Consider the following 20,414-nt stretch of genomic DNA (forward strand, 5'->3'; position numbering starts at 1 on the left):
GGCGTGCTTTGCAATACATCGATTGATCTGTCATTTAAACCTATGAAAAAGGATAAATATACAGAGTGTTCGCAACGAACACCTTAAAAATCAATTATTTGCCACATCTTCAAGTGGGGAAATATCAATAATCGATCATTCGCGCCTCGCCACCAATTTATTCTTCTCGGCGAGGTAGCGTTTGATGCAGTTAAGCTAATTTTGGGTAATGATATCTAATTTTAATTATAAAGTTGTGATTTTGAAGCTCACATTCGACCCGCATGTTTTAATGCGAATCTCTTGAAACACTTCCCTTCAATCTTTGAGCAAGTGGGAAACATAAGTTTCGATTAACCAATAGTATTTTTATTTCCTATTATTTTCAAAAAGTTAAGAACACAATTCCTTATCCACAATCGCAGGTAAACAGCAAGAGAGAATTCTCAAGTAAAAAAACATTAGTCGTGGCAATAGTAGTCATGAAACATTGCTAGCTCTTTTCATCGGGAAAAACAAATATATATCATTGTGTAACTTGTCTTTAGATTCAAACGGCGGCACGCTGATCAAGCACTGAGGATACAACTATTTTAACGCCTGGGATATTTTCTTGCCTACTCTTTCAAATGAAGGCAACTTATTTCCTGCACTTACTTAAAACCCCGTTTTATGCTCGGAATTCAGTACTTACGTCTGCCTTTTTATACTGGTGAGTCAAATATAGATACTTCTTTAAAAATCATACTATTTTCAAAGACTGACATATACTTAAGTCTTAAGTCTATTACTATACTACCGTGCAAAGGTAAAATGCCGTATGAACATTTGAATGCTGCCAAATTTTGTCGGATAGAAAAATTATTTTGGAAGAAAGTTATAAATATTTTTACTCAAAATGTTCAGGTATTTCGGATTAAAGTGCAAACAAAATATCTGAAAAATTTGAGGAAAGATGCTCACGACTTTCCCAATAAAGTCGTACTTCATTTTAGAAAAGTTTTGCAACGCCTGAAGGCTCATACGGCATTTCCCTTAGCGCAACCGTAAATTCGAAGATAAATTCGACGACTGTTTCATTTCAAACAATTTGTGAGTCTGTTTTGGGGGGCTGTTTAGAATTTTACGAAAAATGAGGGCTTTGCTGCGAAAGTAAGTAATAGACTAACTAACGGCGAACCACGAAAGACCCTATCTTTAGTCCCGTCATTTCCCCCCTTAGTCTATGACAGCAACCCTTTCCAACCAATAGGATCGCTCTATCTTCCCTTCGCCTTCTTTGTTTATAGTTTTGTTTATTAATTTCAATAATCGGCCCTCAGAACTTTATTTTGCACTTCCTGGTGTTTTTGGTAACACGGCAACGTGCGTCATCGGAACACGTCCAACGTTCCCGGACGCGGGAAGAGCGGTATTCAAAAGCGTTTCGGAGTGCGAACATGACAGAAGCGCATAAAGAGTTATTTTCGATGAGACATGCCCGCACATTAATCAAGAGCCGGAACGGTGCAGCGGCACCGGCACTCTGTCAAACACACGAATCACACGTCCTACCGGTGTTCATCGCTCTGTTTGCCAATGAAACGCCAAATAGGAGCTTCGGATCTGCTCCGGGGCTTTTGTGGTCGGGGAGATGATATGAGGGCTCGGTACCTGTGGGTGTAAATAGAGGGTACGGTTGATTTTGGCCCTTCCGTTTACGTTCACGAGCAATAGGGTTTGTTTCATGTTTCAAACTTTCGCAAGTTTAGTAGATATTTCTAGAGGCCACTCAAATAGCCCCTCGTTATTCGCGAGGACATCATCATTGGAATCAATTAAGGTGATTCGTCAAGCTCAAGTGACGTGGTCGAACTGGCATGCGATACATCGCATCGATTAGGTCAAAAATCTCGGCAGATTTTGAATTTTTGGCAAGAAAAAGGACGATAGCCCCTGCGCATGAGCCTAAAGAATCATTTTAAACCCAAAAGTCAACAAAATTCAAAGAAATGAAAGCAGAATAGTGTTTGGAAAAAAACCTCGCATTCGATACAGAAATCGATGGCTGAGTCGATTGCGAGGTTTTTTTTCCAAACACTATTCTGCTTCATTTCTCGGAATTTTGTTGATTTTTGGGTTTAGGATGATTCTTTAGGCTCATGCGCAGGGGCTATCGTCCTTTTTTTCGTTAAAAATTCAAAATCGTCCGATATTTTTCACCTAATCGATGCGATATATCGCATGCCAGTTCGACCACGTCACTTGAGCTTGACGAATCACCTTAATAATCAATAATCATCATATTGGGAATGACGATCTTGACTCACTATTCGCAAGCTCCGGCCCACATAGGGCCGAGTCAATACTACCGTGATAAGGAAAAAGGTCGTATGAGCTTTTAGACGTTGCTAGATTTCCTTCGCTAAAAACCGAATTTACAGGAAAAATTTTGAATATTTTTCCCTCAATTTTTCAGACACTTTTGTTCGCCATTTGATCCAACATATCGACGGTGTGAGTCAGCAATCACATAACTCGTTTGCGGTGTCTGAAAATCTCCGCCTCTCTGTTATTTTTTTAAAAGAGAACAAATTGACATCATTCCTTGAAGTTTGTGCAGAATTTTCTTCGCACAGAGAAGAAAAATCACACAATTTAAATAAAAATACAAATTAAAACAATTTAAGAAGACTGTGCATACCGTAACATTTTGCGGAACTTTTAAATGCTATACTGTGCTCATCTCTACAGGAAATCATACGTAAAGAAAATTAGACCGAAACCATCTGAGTTCGGCGCACAAGATATAATATGCTCAGGACGTTTTCAAAATGTGTATTCAAGAGAATACACAGCACGTCTTATCATGGATTCATGTTCGGGGTCAGGATTCCGTACCACCGAGCGAAGAGAGCTTCGGGGGGTTCGGCCGCGGAACGGGGGGTGGAGGGGGGTGTCAATCAATGACAAAACACCCTCGACAGCCCTGTGCGGCGCTGGCGTAGGGTCCCTGAAGACTTCTTCCCTGGCAGCTAAGAATAAGAACTGTACAAAAACTTAATGTCTGCTGGAAAAGAGATGCAAGCTCTTCATTAATCAAACGTTGGGACGTATTTCTTAAACCACCTCCCCCTGCGTCATCCGCACGACGGTGGGGGGTGGGGAGCACCCTCAACTCCCCCCCCCCCCGCCACCCCCATCCTCGCCTCGAGCTTGTCTTTAATTTCCTCCCGTGTGGGCCCGGCTACTTTCTTCGGTCGTTTTCCCTTCCATGTCTCCCCAGTTACCTACTTTCTCGCCGGGACTGTCGACGACAAGGTTTTAATTGGACGACGTTTACCAAAAAGGAACAGAATTTTTTGGCTCTTATTGTTGTATTTAAAAACAGACGGATTTTTTTCTTTTCTTTTTTTGCCTTATTTTCATTCTGTCGAAAGGGGTAGTATGGCATAACTTTTCGTTATATAAATCATGCTTCGGCTTCTCTAGGGTTCGCCCTTATGTAGAAGGAAAAATACGTTTAGGTCGTTTAAGTACGTAGAGGAGAGGGAGGAATCAAAAAATCAAATTTTCAGCGTTACAACGTTGCGTCGTAAGCACGGTCTTGTGCTTTACTGATAAACATTTTCTACGTACATATAGTGTTTTTTCGTGCAAAACCAACCTGATTGTCTTATTTCAGAAACGACGTATCTGCTATTTATCCTCCTGTAATTTAATATTAAGGAAGCTAAATAATCGACTTTTGTCGGAGCACTTGGCCCCTCCGAGAATAGACTCATTTTCATAGGTTTAAAGGAAAATAATCAATGTCACCAAGTTCCTGGATTCGCAAATGTCAGCATTTCATTCTCTTCCTGCTATGCACAAGACAAAGCCAAGAAATGGACAGTTACATTGAATATTGGTATTCTCAGCATTATTAAAAAGTAGGCTCAACGAGTTGATGCATTTTTATTTTTAAATTGAGTCATATCAGACGTCACAATCTGAAACGGCGGAGGTGATTAATTGCAGTGCATCTGATATTGGTCATATCGTCGTCTCCCTAACGAAGCAACGCAACTCCATCTCAGGGTTGCCAAATTGACTCGCGCAATTAATAGATTTTTAAAAAATTGTGCCCTTTGCAATTTTCAACAAAATTTTCTCTGATTTTTGCTTAAAATCTGAGACAAAATCAGTGAAATTTGCATTTAGGAATGCCCAAGATTCTCCTAATTAGTAAGCGATTTGCGAGGGGAGATTTGGCAACATTGAAATGAAGATTTGTTTTTCCAAACTGATGGCACAAAAGAGGAAAATCAAGCGAGAGAATATAGTAAATAGTTGGACGTATTCGTCTCAATATAAGAATGAATGACGCTTCGGCTAAGGAACGCCTTCAAACTAAAACGTATGCTTCCTTTTAGGCAAGAATTCTCCTCGTTAGGAAGAGCAATAAGTGGCTTTTGAATGATTAGGAAAAAACTCAGGTTAATTAAAACTATTGGTGAAGAGCGTTTTGCGGTTCAAAAACTGTCGCGTTAGAATTTCTTTGCGATATTAACGTAAATAATAATCTGAAAATAACCTTATAATAATTGAAGTAAACACTTTTTTTTTTCCATGAAATATTTTGATTGTACTGCTTTATCACTGCACTATGCAAGATCAAACGGTTGTGATGTTTAACACAAGACGCAATACAGGACCATAAAATAAAAGTGGACACAATATTGGTCTGTACTGTACCACTCTGAATAATGGTCGATCACTGTCATTTGGGTTGCCTCTCTTGAAATTGAAGGCGATCTGCTTTGCCCATCAATGAATAACAATCAGCTTTTCAGTGGCGTGGCGTGCTTTGCGATCCATCGATATTTTCCCATTTGAAGCTGTGGTAGATAATCGATTATTAAGGTATTCGCTGCGAACACCCTGTTTATCGATACTTTTCCATAGGTTTAAATGGCCGATCAATCGATAGATTGCAAAACACGCCACGCCACTGCATATAGCTTTTTATTCTACGAACGTATTCATAAATGTTCCAGTCCACTCAGGTCCTCCTCACCCATACTGTTCATTCTTAGTCAGAAATGACAGTTTACTTGTATCAATGTTCACATAGAGTCATGGCGAGCTAATGACAAAATAAATCCAATTGAATCAGCCATTCTCAAAAAGACACCCATAAGCGCCAAAAATATTCACGAGTCATCTTTTAGTCGCGCATTATTTCTTTTTTCAAAGTTAGTAGTTTCTACTTTTGATTCTTTAAATGAAACGTTAACTTTTGACAATTTTTAGGTAAAGCGCTGATTATTTCTTTAGAAAATAGGCCACACTCGTATTCCATACTATTTATTCAATTTGGATTTGTACCTATTTTTGATGTTTTTGTAACGAGGTTTTTTTAAAAAAAAAAACTGTTACGTGTAAAAATTTGGCTTTAGAAAACTTTTTTGGGATATTCGGAAATCCATACTGAAAAAAATGTGAAGTTGATTTAAAATTCTGGATGTAAAAAAAGTGTGCAAGAACTTACAAAATGCTGAATTAACTGCTACATCAGTTACTTTAGCAATATAAAGATGTAAAACTAACTGCCATAGCGGGTAATTTAGTATTTTGTGAGTTGTCACACACTTTTTTACATCCAGAATGTTAAATGAACTTCACTTTCTATTCGAAAGTTTTTTTATTCTTAAAATGTTTGAGAATGACGTTCAAAAACTTGGAAAAAGTACTCATTTTTCCTATAAACTCCTCTTAACGTAAATATTATCCAACGTGAAATTCAAAAAGGGTATCCTGAAAGTTAACCTCCGACAGTTTCTAAAAGTTTTTGCAATGTGCTGTTCAAAGGTGATAATACTAGGGAGGCTTTAATTCTATTAAGCAACATTCTTCCTAATCGAGTGTCTAATTGTTTCACCGAGTCAATGGATTTTCAATTCCCCCAGAGCGAATCAATAATAGATTTGTCGAACTTGACACCTTTGAATTCGTTAATCGTCTGCAGCCTTCACTTTGGAGGGGCAAAGAGAAATGGAATGAAACGAAAAGAAAGGGAAAAAAGAAAAAAAAAACCACCCCGGTAATCTCGAAGAAACCTCCAAAAGAAAAACGCAGCTATACTCCTCCGTAAACATGATAAGTAAGGTATTGATTAAGCAGGCATTGTGCCATGGATGATTAATTTAGACGAAGCAGGGATGCCGATTGTTTTCGAATATTTTGCAATGCTGCCATTTTTGTGGGTAATTTTCACATAGGAGAAAAGTTTGATTATACGAGAATGCCCTCGGCCAGAATAAGTGCAGGTTGATCTGATTTTTAAACCAGTAATATTTTTTTGAAGTGTTTACCTTTTAATTTCTTAATTATTTCCAAAAAAATCTATCTATAGTGATGATCAAAGTTAGCACCTTGTCTTCTCCATTCTCACGCATTTGGTCCAAGGAGCCACCGGAACTGTAAATCATGGTATCAATTATCACAACCCGCAAAATTCATCGGAAAACCGAATTCCGCGCAAAATTTCCGCACATTTTTGTAAAAATAATAAATCAGCTCGTAGCTAAATAGGGTATCAGATGTAAATGGTTTGAGTGTGGTCTACTCTCTCGATTTTCAGGGGCTTTTAACGCTGCAGAGTTCAGAGTCACCTGAGAATTTCTGAGCCTCGGCGTCGAGGTCAGCTGTGCCCGAATTTCTAAGCTAGCCCTTGGTGCGAACAAGAAATGTCTAAATTATTTTGTTAAATTGTTTAATTTACTTAATTTTTTTCAATTTTGAATTATTTATAAAATTTTAATTTATTTTCAACTAAACACGCGACTTAGTTAGTTTTGAGTCGAAACGTCTCTGGTTTTTTATTGCTGTATTTTAGCGTTGTTTCCCGTTTTCCCACCTTCACTGGAAAAAAAAGTCGCTTGGATCTAGAATCCAGACTCTTAAAAACATTGACAAGAAAAAAATACTCTTGATTCAATCGGATTTTTGCCCAAATCGAGAACCAAGCCTCTTATTTTAAGCGGATTTCTTTTCGATTCATGCAAAAATCCGATTGAATCAAGAGTATTTTTTCTTGTCAATGTTTTCAAGTGTCTGGACTCCAGATCCAAGCGACTTTTTTTCCAGTGTTGTTTTTATCCTATAACGGCAACACCGATTTCCACTTCCCACCGATCGACGAGTTCGAATTTTCCCTTGATCTGGCACCCCGAGGGAAACGTGTTCGCGGGTAGGATTTTCCCAGGGCTGAAGCGTCATTGTTTTCCTCAACGACGTTTCAGCCGTTTCAGCCGTTGGGCCGCGGGAGGGCGCCTGGCTGCGGGGGCGAGGGGCTCAACACCCCCGGGGTGAATTAGAGGGGGCAGAAAATGAAGAGGAAACTCGACCTGACAGACAGCGAAAAGATGAAGATAAAAAATGAGGGAGCGCCAAAAGAGTGGTTCCCCGTCCCGAAGTTATGCTTCTTCGCTGTTGTCAGCTTTGGAGCTTGGATCCACCCACCGAGATGAATCGAATTTGGGATTTTGGAAACGTGTCTTTTGGAAAAATGGGCCAGTTGCGCTGATCACATAACCGTGTTTTGATGGTTGTAGCCCATTTGCGGGACTATCTGAATCACTAAATACAAAAAGGGGACATGTCCAGAAAACCAAATTGTTCAGGAGACACAAAAAACTGTTTATTTCGTGGTAGATATTTTTTGGAAAGTCGTTATGTTTAAAAAAATATCTACCACGAAATAAACAGGTTTTTGTGTCTCCTGAACAATTTGGTTTTCTGGACATGTGCCCTTTTTGTATTTAGTGATTCATCTGTAAATCAGGTCTATCGTAAAATAGATGCATATTTTTACGAAGCAGCCCGAGACAATGGTAACGGGAGAGAAACAAGGAGGAAAAACGGAGAACAATGCTAAAATACAACAAAATATAATATAAAATATCCGGGACGTTTTGACTCAAAAGTGAGTCATTTTCAGTCGAAAAATAAATTAAAAATAAAAACAATATCGATGAAAAAACCTGAGTCTCATGTGTTGGCCGAAATCCGAGACCGAAGAGATTCGATATTTTCCAACTGAAAATGACTCAGTTTTGAGACGGAACGTCTCGGGTGTTTTATTGTTGTATTTTAGCCATGTTTTCCGTTGTTCCTCCTGGTTTTTCTCCTGTCTGCGGTAAAAAGAGCTCAGTCTACAAAATCTCAAAATTGATAGTGTTCTACAAACTTTTTAGGGCGAAAAAGTCTGCGCTGAAAAAAAAACTCCGGCCGTGGAGGCCGTACTTAGGGCTATATAGACATACCGTCTACGTTCCGGGCTCAGCGGCTGAAAGTTCCGGGCGTCGCACCCGGAGCAATCGAAGCTATGCTCCAGCGCCCGGAACTTTCGGCCTCGGAGCCCGAAAAGCGGACAGTTTATGTCTATATATCCCGTTTCTTCTTTTTTTTTCAGTGTAATTCTGGTTTTGTTTTCCCCTAGGATTTTTCCGCCTTTAATTGTAATATGACGTACATTCTGGCAACGGAGGTTTTCCGTTCCGAGACGGCGCCGTTCCCCGGTTCGGTTCCTCCGTCGGGACGACGCACAATAACCGTTCCGCGATTCTTAAAACAGAACCGAATTAATCACTCCGAAAGCGGAGTGGATGAGGATTGCGGATTAGCGGCGGTTCTTCCGCAATTTGAATGCGGGTTGCATAAATAAGGCGGATGAAGGCGCAACGACCGCCCGTCTAATTGATGAGCGATCGCTCCCAGACGATAAAGGGTTTCCGATTCGGCGCTACCGCTGATAGAAAATTGAAAAAGCTTTCGGCTTCAAGTCAGTTTTCCGCTTTATCTAGGTCTTCCTCCTTCCCCTCGCTGGTAGATCCCGGGTATAACCGGGTTGTTTCATAAAATAAAGGAATAAAATGTTTACCACACCGAAAAAAAAGGTTGCTGATTAAAATTCCGGATGGAAAAAAACGTGTGCCAACTCACAAAACGCTGAGTTATCCGCTGCAGCAGTTACTTTAGCAATGTCAAGATATAAAACTAACTGCTGTGGCGGTTAATTAAGCGTTTTGTGAGTTGTCGCACACTTTTTTACATTTAGAATGTTATAAATCAGTTTTTTTTTTTTCTTTTTTTTTTTTTTTTTTTTGAAGCAGAACACGCATTTTAAAATAAGAAAATTTGACTGTTTTTTGGATGCATTCCGGCAAAATGCCATCTTCAGCAAGGCCTCTTCCCACCTTAAAATGGCATCCAGCCAAAACGCATCCAGGAAAATAAACAGTTAATTTATCCTCTTTTAAAATGCGTATTCTGGTAAACATTTTATTCCTTTATTTTATTTTATGAACAACGCACGAAATGTGATTCTCCGGTTTGTTTAACCTTTTCGAAGTTTAGGTTAATATGATGCTCCTTAAAATTGGAATAAAATTATAGGCCGCTATTTTTCTTTAATCGAGTTAGCAAATTCTACCAATTCTTCTGAGGCCGATGGCTGAATGAAGCTTTAGCCCTGATTCCGGTTGTTTAAAAAGTCTGAGATGTTAAATTTGAAACCGTCACACAAACCAGTCTTATTCACATTCAAGTTTTCAAGTTTTTAACATTTTCCTCCCCGAATCTTCGATTTCAGTGCCAAAGAAGCGAAGATTAAATTTTTTTAAGCGTTCCAAAAAGTTTCCTGTAAACGTATTCTCGAGGTTGCTTCCGTGGCAATATTCTGGGGTTGCACCAGGACCCTCCATACCTGGAACACCCTCAACAACCACAACCATGATCTACCCGACCACCCGCCGACCTCAGGCTCCGGTCGTCCTTATTTTCATTTCATTTATATCCAATCTCAAACTTATGGAAACCCGAAAACCCCCCGTAGCGGCGTCCGACGAGGGCGAACCCCCCCTCCCCCCACCGCCGCCACCACCCCGACGATATTGTTTCGCACAGCGAACAAAGACCTTTTTCGAATTTATTTCCAAGCTCTCTCTCCGATCCGTCGCATAGCAGTTCCATTTTTTACGCTTCGGAATTCGTTCTTTTTAAAATGTGAAAAACATAATCTCACCCTCGGGTGGTGGCGTCGATCCCCGGCCCCGCGCTATGATTGGCTGAGGAGCCGAAGCATCCCCTGTCAATTTGAAGATGATAAGGGTCGTGGATGTGGAAGAAAATAACTTTTTTCCAGCCCCGACCCACCCTTCGTCGGTGTTATTTCTTTCTGTATTTTCATTTTATTCTTTTTTATCCCCTCCCCTTTTCTCGACGGCCCTCCCTTCTCGGTCTCCTCTCCGCGCTTTGTTTCGTAAACCCATTCTTTTCTGATGTAAATATGAAGATGCTGAGGCGCTCCGAGTTTACATTTCTCGGCGCTCGCCGAGTGCACTCAAACCCGATTGATGCGTTTTTAAACGACCTCCTGCACGCTTAAATTCCTCTGAATGGATCTCTTAATTCACGAAAAAACCCTTCCGTTTTTCAATTTCGGTGGGATTACTTCGGGTCTCCGCTGTGATTGTGAATTCGTCGTTAATGCCTTCATACCGAGTTGAAGCCAATGAAAGATGTTTGTTTTTTTATTTATCGCCTAATCCGTCCGGATTAAAGGGTGCAAGAACGTTTTTGAAAGCTGGGTCTTCGTTTGTCAAAAATGAGGAAATAATTAATAACGGTCGCAACGATTCCTTCTGGGTCTTAAAACTTCATCACCGGAGAGTTTGCTATTATCGTCACCGCCTGGCCAAAGTTTCACAAGCGCCATGCAACGTTTCAAAATGTCCGCCGGCACACATTAGACCGGATCAATAGGAGAAGTCGGACAAAATTTGGAAACTTTGAAAGTTTATACTTTCGACACTATGAAAAGCAGAGAGAGTTTAAGAGTCGTTCTATTGGTTTTTTCGTGAAATTTTCTTTCAGAAACACCCTTTGAAACTGAATTTGTGACGAAATAAATATAAAACATTTGAAATTCTAGCCAACAATTTCATGTCCGGCCTCTTCCATTAGTTCGTTCCACTGTGCGGCATTTTGTTTTTTCATAAATTTCCTCTAAAATAAATATTTTATGAACGATAATTTGTTCATCATTCGAATGCTCTCGGCGTTTTTCCTTTAGTGCGTCAGAATCGGACAACTAGAACAATGTGTAGAAACTATGTGAGAGCTTGCCGACAGGATACCCTCGCCGCGATACCCATGGGTAAACCAAAATTGAGCTGTCGTCGTTATATTTCTAAAAAGGCTGACCGTCCGAATTTTGCGGTGATTTCTTTTGAAATATCAAAAATGACGTGACTAGTCCGAGAGAGAGAGCTAGACGCGGGATTCATTCCTCCAGCGCGTGAACCCCACGGGAACCATATGAGAGCGGGCGGGGAGAACTAAAAAGGGCTTTCGGCACTAAACCCCCAAGGAGACCAATCTTGTGTGTCTTCACTCCAGGAAAAAAACAAGGAAAAGAATGAGAAGAAACACGTTTGCCGACATAACTATACAGTTTCGATAATCGAGTTTGTTTTAAAAAAGTTATGTTTTGATGTGTGGGGAGGAAACTTCGGGATGTATAATGAAAGCGTGTTTTTAGCAATTTAAAAAACAACAACAACTTGGGCAGATGTAGTTGAAAGCATTTAACAAACAAGAACCAGCGCGATCACAGCGTTTTCAAAATCGTGCAACTTCTTCTTCTCTTATAAAAACACTTAATTTATGTACAGTATTAAAATCGACACAATTATTTTCTTTTAAAATCAACAATTTTTGGGTGGGAAGCAAAAGTTATAAGCTACTCTGGAAGATTTTTTTTAGATAATTATGAAGAAGCAAAATTTTCACAATACTGGAATCGCGGTGGTTCCTTTTTGCTAAGTGCAATTCAGTTGTGGATGGCAAACTTTCTTAAAATCTTCATTTTCTTTTTTAAAATTAGAGATAAAAATATTATTTTTTTTTTCATCTTAATTTGTTACATACAACTTTCAATCTGCTTTGGAAGAGGGCAGGCACGAAAAGCCTATTATTTACTAAGGCTTATATTCTACCTACATTAAATGGAAAGGACATTTGAGCTTGGTGTACTTCAACTTTTTTAAAATTATTTCTCGAATAGGTGCATATTTTGATATAGCCGTATTTAATGCATCTTATTTGGATGCCAACCGGGACAGACCCCCTTTTAAGCATTACATCGGTCTAGAAACTGTTTTTAAAAAATCAATTTGTAATACAAAATTCCCTGAAACATCGGAGATGTCCCTGAAAAATATTTTTTCTCTCGAGAACATCACTCAACATCAGACAATTCATGGGGTGTTCCTCCGCAGCACGGCCGTGAAGTCGCGTGCACGCGACTTCACAAAATTACATGTAATTTTGGCGCCCGGCTGACAAAAAGGCCTAGCTACAAATTGAGGTGAGTCTGGGAAAGCATTAAATTCTATGAACAACAAGGTTCATTGCAGAGTGTTTAGTAACGCCCTTATGTCATCAGGGTGTCGATTTCAAACAAATCAAAGCTATACCAAGATGCATACTTCATCGCTGGCCCTAAGGGCAATGTATACAACCCACGATCTGTTCAGATTAAACTTTAACTTGAAAACTTTTTGTCGGCAACCGCAACCCCTCCTTGACTTTTAAAGTAGGTCAAAACGGAGGCGCGGCAAAGATTCTGCACTCTTTCACTTAGTTGTGGTAACACGGCAAAGCACCGAAAGTTTGATTACAACCCAGTTTTCCATTTTAATAAAGCAATTCAGAGAAGTTTTCTTTAGGTAACTTTCCGAGGATAAAGTGCGTCCCAACACGTTTGAATGTAACTTGCGTTCACAGGCAAATTCGTTTGAATAATTTTAAAGTAAGTTTCTTGCGGGAAGTTACATTTTGTAAAGGCAGCTACATACTACATGCTACTCCCCCGCATCTCATCTCAGTGGCACTTGGTCGAGAAAGCTTTTCAAATCAAAGTATGCTTTTAAAAATATTGCTGAAAAAATTGTGCCATTGAAAGCGATTGAAACTTGTTGGTTTTCTTGATTTGATCGTATATCGGATTTGATAAATTTCACTATGGTCTGAATTTATGCAAATTGAAGACTTCGATCCCCTGAAAACTTTTTATTGGTCCAATACTGGGAAGCTTTAATTTTGGTTCCTTCGAAAAATCTTATCAAGCACTAGTGAAAACCCAGACACGTCTTCTCAGTCATGATCTTTTTAAATAAAAAAAATATTTTGAGTGAATACAATAATATCATGGTTTTAAATTTTAATGATCGTTTTAGCTCTCACTAGATTCAATTTTTGCTGGAAAAATCAAGTTGAATAATAATTTTCATCTATTTTCTTCTAAATTTTTATTCAGAGACCTCCACTGGACTCTTACTTCGGACAACACTGCCGTGCTAAGGAAAAACGCCATATGAACCTTCAGGCGCTGCCTAATTTCCTTTGATAAAACACTTTTTTCCTGGTAAACTTATAGAATATTATCCTTCCAATTTATCAGATGATTTTGTTCGCAATTTTACCTGAAGCTCCGGAAAATTTCAAGGAAAGATATTCATAGCCTTCCGAAAAAATAAACATTTCATCGAAAGAAATTTGGCAGCTCTCGGATGTTTATACGGCATTCTTCCTTAGCACGGCAATGAGAGTTTACGCTTCAAGCTATCGCGCCTTCAATTTTGCAGATGCAACAGGGACATACATCGAGTACGAATAGTTGTATCTCTGCGCCGTCATGAATGCTGAATGCATGAATGCTTCCACGGCAGAACAGACTCGTGGATGCCTACGAAAACTTGCTTTTCTAGGGCTTGCAGGAAACGGAAGCGTATCAAAATCAAAATCTGAAAGAAAGTAAAGTCCATTTTTACGAGGGGCGGATCCATTTTCTGATCCAGTCACACCGTGGAATATTTATCCCTTCCAGCTTTAGCTCCATACGAATTCAGTTTCGGGGGAACCAGATTTTATCGCATTCGAATTCAAAGCGTGAAGTCCCCAGGGCTTAAAAATATCGCCCGAAGCCCCGGGCTCGGGATTTCGAAACGGATGTCACCCCGAACACAAATATTTATAAACATATCATGATCGAATCGAAAAACCAGACGGAATCGCACCGTGCAGGAAAATACCGTCGTGGGAATTGACGTATTTGAAGAAGGACGTAAGTGCTGATGTATCTGTACCGCGCGTGAGTGTTTTTTCGATGAAGCTGTTCAATTAGTCGGCTCGGGTTGTTTATGGCAACAAGCTTTGTCGCCTTGGTGATCGATCAAACCCGATTGGATAATAATGACGCTCGTCTTTATCGCCGAGTCATTATTCAATTGTGGTAGGTCGTGGTTCTTTCGAGTTCACGCTCCCCGCTACTACACAGAAAAAAATGGATGGTGCTGACGACAGAACCTTTTGTTCATACGGCTCCCACAGTTTCTTTGTTACACTTACAGAACTTTTCTGTTGTGAGAACAGAACTTCTGTCGTGGGAACAGAGTACTCTGTTCCCACGACAGAAAGTTCTGTAAGTGTAACAAAGAAACTGTGGGAGCCGTATGAACAAAAGGTTCTGTCGCCAGCACCATCCATTTTTTTCTGTGTATGCAAAAACACCTGACTACGTCAGGTTTTCATTGAGGTTATGTGCTTTTCACTCAGCGGAACTACGCAGGTCCCTGTTCTCGAAGGTCGCAGGTTTAGAGTCTCTGGAGACGAATCGAAAGTCGTATAAATTGCGATGTGGGCCCACGAATTCTTACTAAGTTTGTAACTGGCTGCGGATAGTATCAGTGGGCTGATACTTGAAATTGATGGACAGAGCAATAGATAAAGAGGACATGGAGAGTATCGAGCGATCCGATTGGTTGAAATAGGTGGCTCCATCAGACTGAGGGAGAAAATGATGGACTAAGTATAGGGTCTCTTGTGGGTTAGTCTATTACCTACCTCCTCTGTCCATTGCAACCACCCACCTCCACCAATAGAATCCCTCCTTATTCCTTTTGTCTTCTTTGTCTACAGCTCTGTCTATTAATTTCAATAATCAGCCCGCTGGCGACCTGTTTACCTCCTCTGCCTATTGCAACCACCCACCTTTACCAATAGAATCCCTCCTTATTCCTTTTGTCTTCTTTGTCTACAGCTCTGTCTATTAATTTCAATAATCAGCCCCCTGGTGACCTGTTTTAAATCATGCGGATCAATCAGGGCATTCGCTGTCTAGAGGCTGCAAGTCGAACTCAATTGGTTGACCTATCAAATAACATAATGTACCTACTTCGTACTCACTTCCATTCTAAATCTGTAACCCTCTATGGTATGCATTAATTTTTGGATCTATCGGATTCTAGGGACACAAATTTACCTCTACTTGGAGGACCTATATCTATCTGTTGATTTCAAAAAAACATTGAGCCCCAAATTTGTTCCTCAAAATTTCAAAATTCTGGTAATTATTCGTCAAAAAAGAAAGCATTGATTGAAATTTGCGACATCAGTGCGGTAGGTAGTTAAAAATTACTCGTATTTAGGTGTGCCTAGAATAATCGGTGAAATTTTCAGGTATTGGGGCATAAATCTCACACTTGGCTAAAAATTGACGACCTCAGGATAATGTCGCTTCTCCTAGTAAGGAACAAAATACCAAAATAAGACCTGAATTCTCCTTCAGGATGACTAGGCAAAAAGGGAAGACAGGCACAGCCGAGAAACAGAGAACCCCGTCGGAGAAGCGTAGCAAAACGGAGGAAAGGGCAGAGTAATGATCATATTCAAATCAAACGGAACCATCTCCACTGGGACTTGAACCCTAGAACCCTTTAGAATACTTTCACAACAGGGCCCACCCCACGATGGAGATAGGTTATTTTGCTTTAAATACGTCCTAATGGTCGAATACCGGGACCGGAGAAAGGTCGGGCAGGGCGCCATTGGTCGGCGCACAGTGGAAAGAGACTTTGAAAGAGGTCGGACATACATTTTCTGACAAAAATTGCAAAATTCGAGGTCGATTTAATTATATTTCAAAATTCAAGGGGTGCTTTTGGAAGGAAGCTTAATGAGAAAATCAATGGAGCTATTTTAAAACCCAAGCGCTTTGTATCAACGGAGTAATGAGTTTTTAAACATTGGAAAAAACTCCGGAAGCCGTACTTACGGGCTATATAGATATACCGTCCGGGCTCAAAGGCCGAAAGTTCCGGGCGTAGCATCCGGAGCCATTGAAGCTACGGCTCCAGTACCCGGAACTTTCGACCGCTGAGCCTGGAACGGACGGTATGTTTACATAGACCGCAACTTTTTTCAGTGAAGTTGCCACACAGTGGAAAGACACTTTGAAAGAGGTCGGACATACATTTTCCGACAAAAATTGCAAAATTTGATGTTTATTTGATCATATTTCAAGATTCAAGAGGTGCTTTTGGAAGGGAACTTAACGAGAAAACCAATGGAGCTATTTTTAAAACCTAGGCGTTTTGTATCAACGGAGTTATGAGCTTTTAAACACTGGAAAAAAACTCCGGCCTTGGAAGCCGTACACGGAGAGAAAAACTTCGTGCGTGGGACCCGAAGTTGAGTCATATGGATCTCTGAAGTTTTCTGATCACGCATCCGAAAACTTGAGGTCCAGCTGCCGAAGTTCGGGTCAGACATTGAGGCTCCTCGGTATGTACCGGAGTACTTCAGATGTGTGACCCGAACCCTTCGGTATGTTTCGAGGTACTTCACATGTCTGACCCGAATTTCGGCAGCTGGACCTCAAGTTTTTAGAAACGTGATCCGAAAACTTCAGAGATCCATACGACCTCAACTTCGGATCCCGCGTACGAAGTTTTTTCCTCCGTGTATACTTACGGGCTATTTAGACATACCGTCCAGGCTCAGAGGCCGAAAGTTCCGCACGGAGAAAAAAACTTCGTGCGTGGGACCCGAAGTTTAGATCATATGGATCTCTGAAGTTTTCGGATTGAGCATCTGAACACTTTAGGTCCAGCTGCTGAGGTTTGGATCACACATCTGAAACTTCAGTTCTTACATCTGAAGTACTTCGGTTTTCACATCCGAACATCTTCGGTTCTCACATCCGAAAAACTTCGGTTCTCACATCTGAAGTACTTTAGATGTAAGAACTAGAGTTTCAGATGTGTGATCCGAACCTTGACAGCTGGACCTAAAGTGTTCAGATGCTCAATCCAAAAACTCCAGAGATCCATATGACCTAAACTTCGGGTCCCGCGCACGAAATTTTTTTCCCTGTGTAGCATCCGGAGCCATCGAAGCTACGGCTCCAGTGCCCGGAAGTTTCGACCACTGAACTTGGAACGGACGGTATGTTACATAGACCGCAAATTTTCTTTTTTTTTTTTTAGTGAAGTTCCCGCTTTTTTGTCGGAATTTTCCCGTAGATTTGACCCATTGTGCGGCGGCGGCCCCCGGTCGCGGCCACCGGTGGAGCTTCTGCAGGAGCCGAGTAAAAGTGGATCGCGGCGCGTCGGATTCGAAACAGTTTCGTTTTCGAAAAGAAAGCGGAAAAAACAACCCGGGGATCATTAATAATGCGAAAAAATTCCCCGCTCCTTACAAATTCACGACGCGGAGTGTCCGATCGCTTTTTTGGCTGAATGAGCGCGGGGGCCGGGTTATGTGTGTGTGGGGGGGAGGGGGGGTGGGGGCAGGAAACGGGGCAGCGGTGCGCGTGGTGATTTATTTTTCGCAGGCTCCGCATCGCGTCATACGGAGTCATCGCGAGCGGTGAACGCGGGCTCCGGTTGCCGAGTCGCGGGGAAAAAACTCCTTTTTGACGTAGATTTTCAACGCCGAATCATACTGTATTATGTGAAATCGTAGGAGTAAGCATAACCCCCCCGTGGAAAGGTGGCATAAAACGTTAGAAAGAAATGAAATATTGAAAATTTCAGTGAAATATTTCATGAAATTTCACGAGGCTGTGAAATATTTCATATCCTTCAGGGGCTAGAGTATGCAGCCCGCACTTCGACACACAATTTGCTAACGTGCATGAATTTTACAACGTGTGACCGTTTCTACTGCCTTAAGGCGACGAATGAGCATACTTTATCCCGGGCAAATACTGCCGTGCTAAGCAAGAACGCCGTAAATCCATCTAAATTTTCCCTATTGTTTTTAGGAACTTAACTCTTTATAAAATAAAAATTGTTTTACCCATGCATCTCTAATTTTCAGGTTAAGTTCTTGATAGTATTTGCGAAGCAATTCGGTAAAAACATTGTTCCAAGGTACACAAGTTTTTCAGCCATGATACATTGTTCCCAAAAAATTCATAATGGTATTTACGGCGTTTTTGGGTTGCACGGCCAAATAGAAGAAAGTCACAATTTTTACATTTTGAAACATGAAAAGGAACCGGTATTTTTCAATGTGTTTCATAGATTTCTGAGATTTCATGAAATATTTGACGTGAAGTTTCAAGATTTTATTTTTCATCAAATTTTGCAGTCCTGCCCCCAGCAGGTTTATAAACTTTTAGAAGTGAGACAAAAATCCTCTATTTTGAATCATAAATGTGTGTCTTTAACCGAAGATTAACCCAGATGCCTATGCCGGGTCAAATTGACCTGAGGTTTACTAAACACATGTGGCCCGCGGGGTGCATGGCGCCGGTACATTCGAGTTCTAGGTGGAGGAGTACAGGTACATCGTAAAAACATAATCAGGCATCAAATTGAGAAAAAAATAAGAAATCGAGTTTCAGAGAATTTCTCTTTGACAAATACTCCTAGAAACCCCAAAGCCGAGTCAAATTGACCCTAGCATCTCCTCTGGGGAGTGAGGTTGCTGGTACATACGAGATGTGGATATATAGGTCTACAAATAAAAGAAGAATAGACGTCAAGTTGAAAAAAGAAGAAAAAATCGAATGTCGACGAAGCCAAAAAAGAAGAGACGTATTCGGGCCTCGTTTCATAACTTTCCTCCCGAATCTGAGTGATACCTCATTGCCAGCAAAGAGCGGAAGCAGACCTTTGAGAGTTTACGCTTCACGCCTTCGCGCCTTCAATTTTGTAGATGCAACACGGACATCCATCGAGTACGAATAGTTGTATCTCTGCGCCGTCATCAACGCGCATCCTTTCCCTCGCTCTATTTCCATATTGTGTTCGTTTCCGTTAACTTTATTTGTAGTGATGCTTCAAGGGGTACGTGAGCAACACTGTTGAAGATAGGAGAGACGTGTGATCGGGCCTCGTTCGCTAACTTTTCTCCTGAATCTGAGTGATACCTTAATGACAGCAAAGCGCAGAGCATTGCGAGTTCACGCTCGCGACATTGCACCTTTAATTTTGCGGATGTAACACAATTATGAATAGTTGTGCCTTGTGTACTTGAAACTTACATAGCATGGACTCCAGACGAGGACAAGATTGTCTAATTAAGATTTTGAGAATGGGATTGCAGTCAAAGAATGTCTCATGAAGGAAGAGGATGGGTCGTCCGAAAGAAATTGGATGTCCAGAAATTCCAAGAAAGTGAACTTTCATCCGCAAAAATTTTTGGTCATCAGGATAGGTTTATTGATCCTCAACATTTCTTGCCTTTCTCTGGCTAACCAGTGAAATATTTTGGTACGGTATAATGAGGACAAATGACGCTTTTCCCCGCAAGAAATGGAAATTTTGGTCGAAGAACCAACCCATCCGGTTGTCAGAACCAAATTTATCGGGAATACCAGATACAGAATGTCAAATTTTACTGTCGTAACGTTACCTACTCTAACAATACGTGGTCCAAACCTCTCCTGCAAACTTATTTTTTTAATATTACTTGTGAGGAAGACAATTTCCTGTTTGTTGACACCGTGATCGTTGACACCATGCTCAGGGCCCATTTTTACGTTTAACTGCCTGAGCACGACGTCAACAATCGTTGACTCTATGATCAGATTTTTGGTTTGTTGACGTCATGATCGTTGACACCATGCAACGTTACCGAATTTTTTTGATATTTCTGAAATTTCGCCTCCTCCTAAGTCATAACTAAGCGTTTTTTCCCAAGGTTCACCTAGCGTAAAACTTCGATTGGTTTCACAAGAAATATCTGAAAATCCCTGTTTTCACTACAAAATCTGGCATCATTGACCGGAGACATTGCACCGCGGGTCCGCGAAGCGAGTGCAGCGGGGAGCAGTGAGCAGGATCATTAGCCGAATGTGGGTCACCCGGTGAAGGACTAGGCAGAGCTCCTAATAAATGATCACTAAAAATTACCCTTTGTTGTTTCTCGGGAGTCGGGCACCGTGTGCGTGTGCGTGCCGCGCTGCTACTTGTTCCACGGAGTGACGGACAATCAGAATCGTTCGGAACATTCGGAATCGGAATCAGTTTCACTCGCACGGATTATCCCGCCATTCCCGTTGCCCTTTCAAGGCCCCGGAACACGGGGTGGTCGACAAAGGTCAGAACAGTCGCTCC

The 20,414-nt window shown here is 40.9% G+C and overlaps 1 long non-coding RNA gene across 1 annotated transcript in view; it reads left to right on the forward strand.

The window, feature by feature from the left end:
* Nucleotides 1-20,414, forward strand: part of LOC109033921 (uncharacterized) — a 28,027-nt gene that overhangs the window by 2,937 nt on the left and 4,676 nt on the right. Inside the window, exon 3 of the long non-coding RNA XR_011900415.1 lies at nucleotides 528-691. This is a non-coding gene — a long non-coding RNA (uncharacterized lncRNA). The remainder of the gene's footprint in view (nucleotides 1-527; nucleotides 692-20,414) is intronic.

This window comes from Bemisia tabaci, chromosome 8 (assembly GCF_918797505.1).
Source record: "Bemisia tabaci chromosome 8, PGI_BMITA_v3".
In the NCBI taxonomy this organism is placed as follows: Eukaryota; Metazoa; Arthropoda; class Insecta; order Hemiptera; family Aleyrodidae; genus Bemisia; species Bemisia tabaci.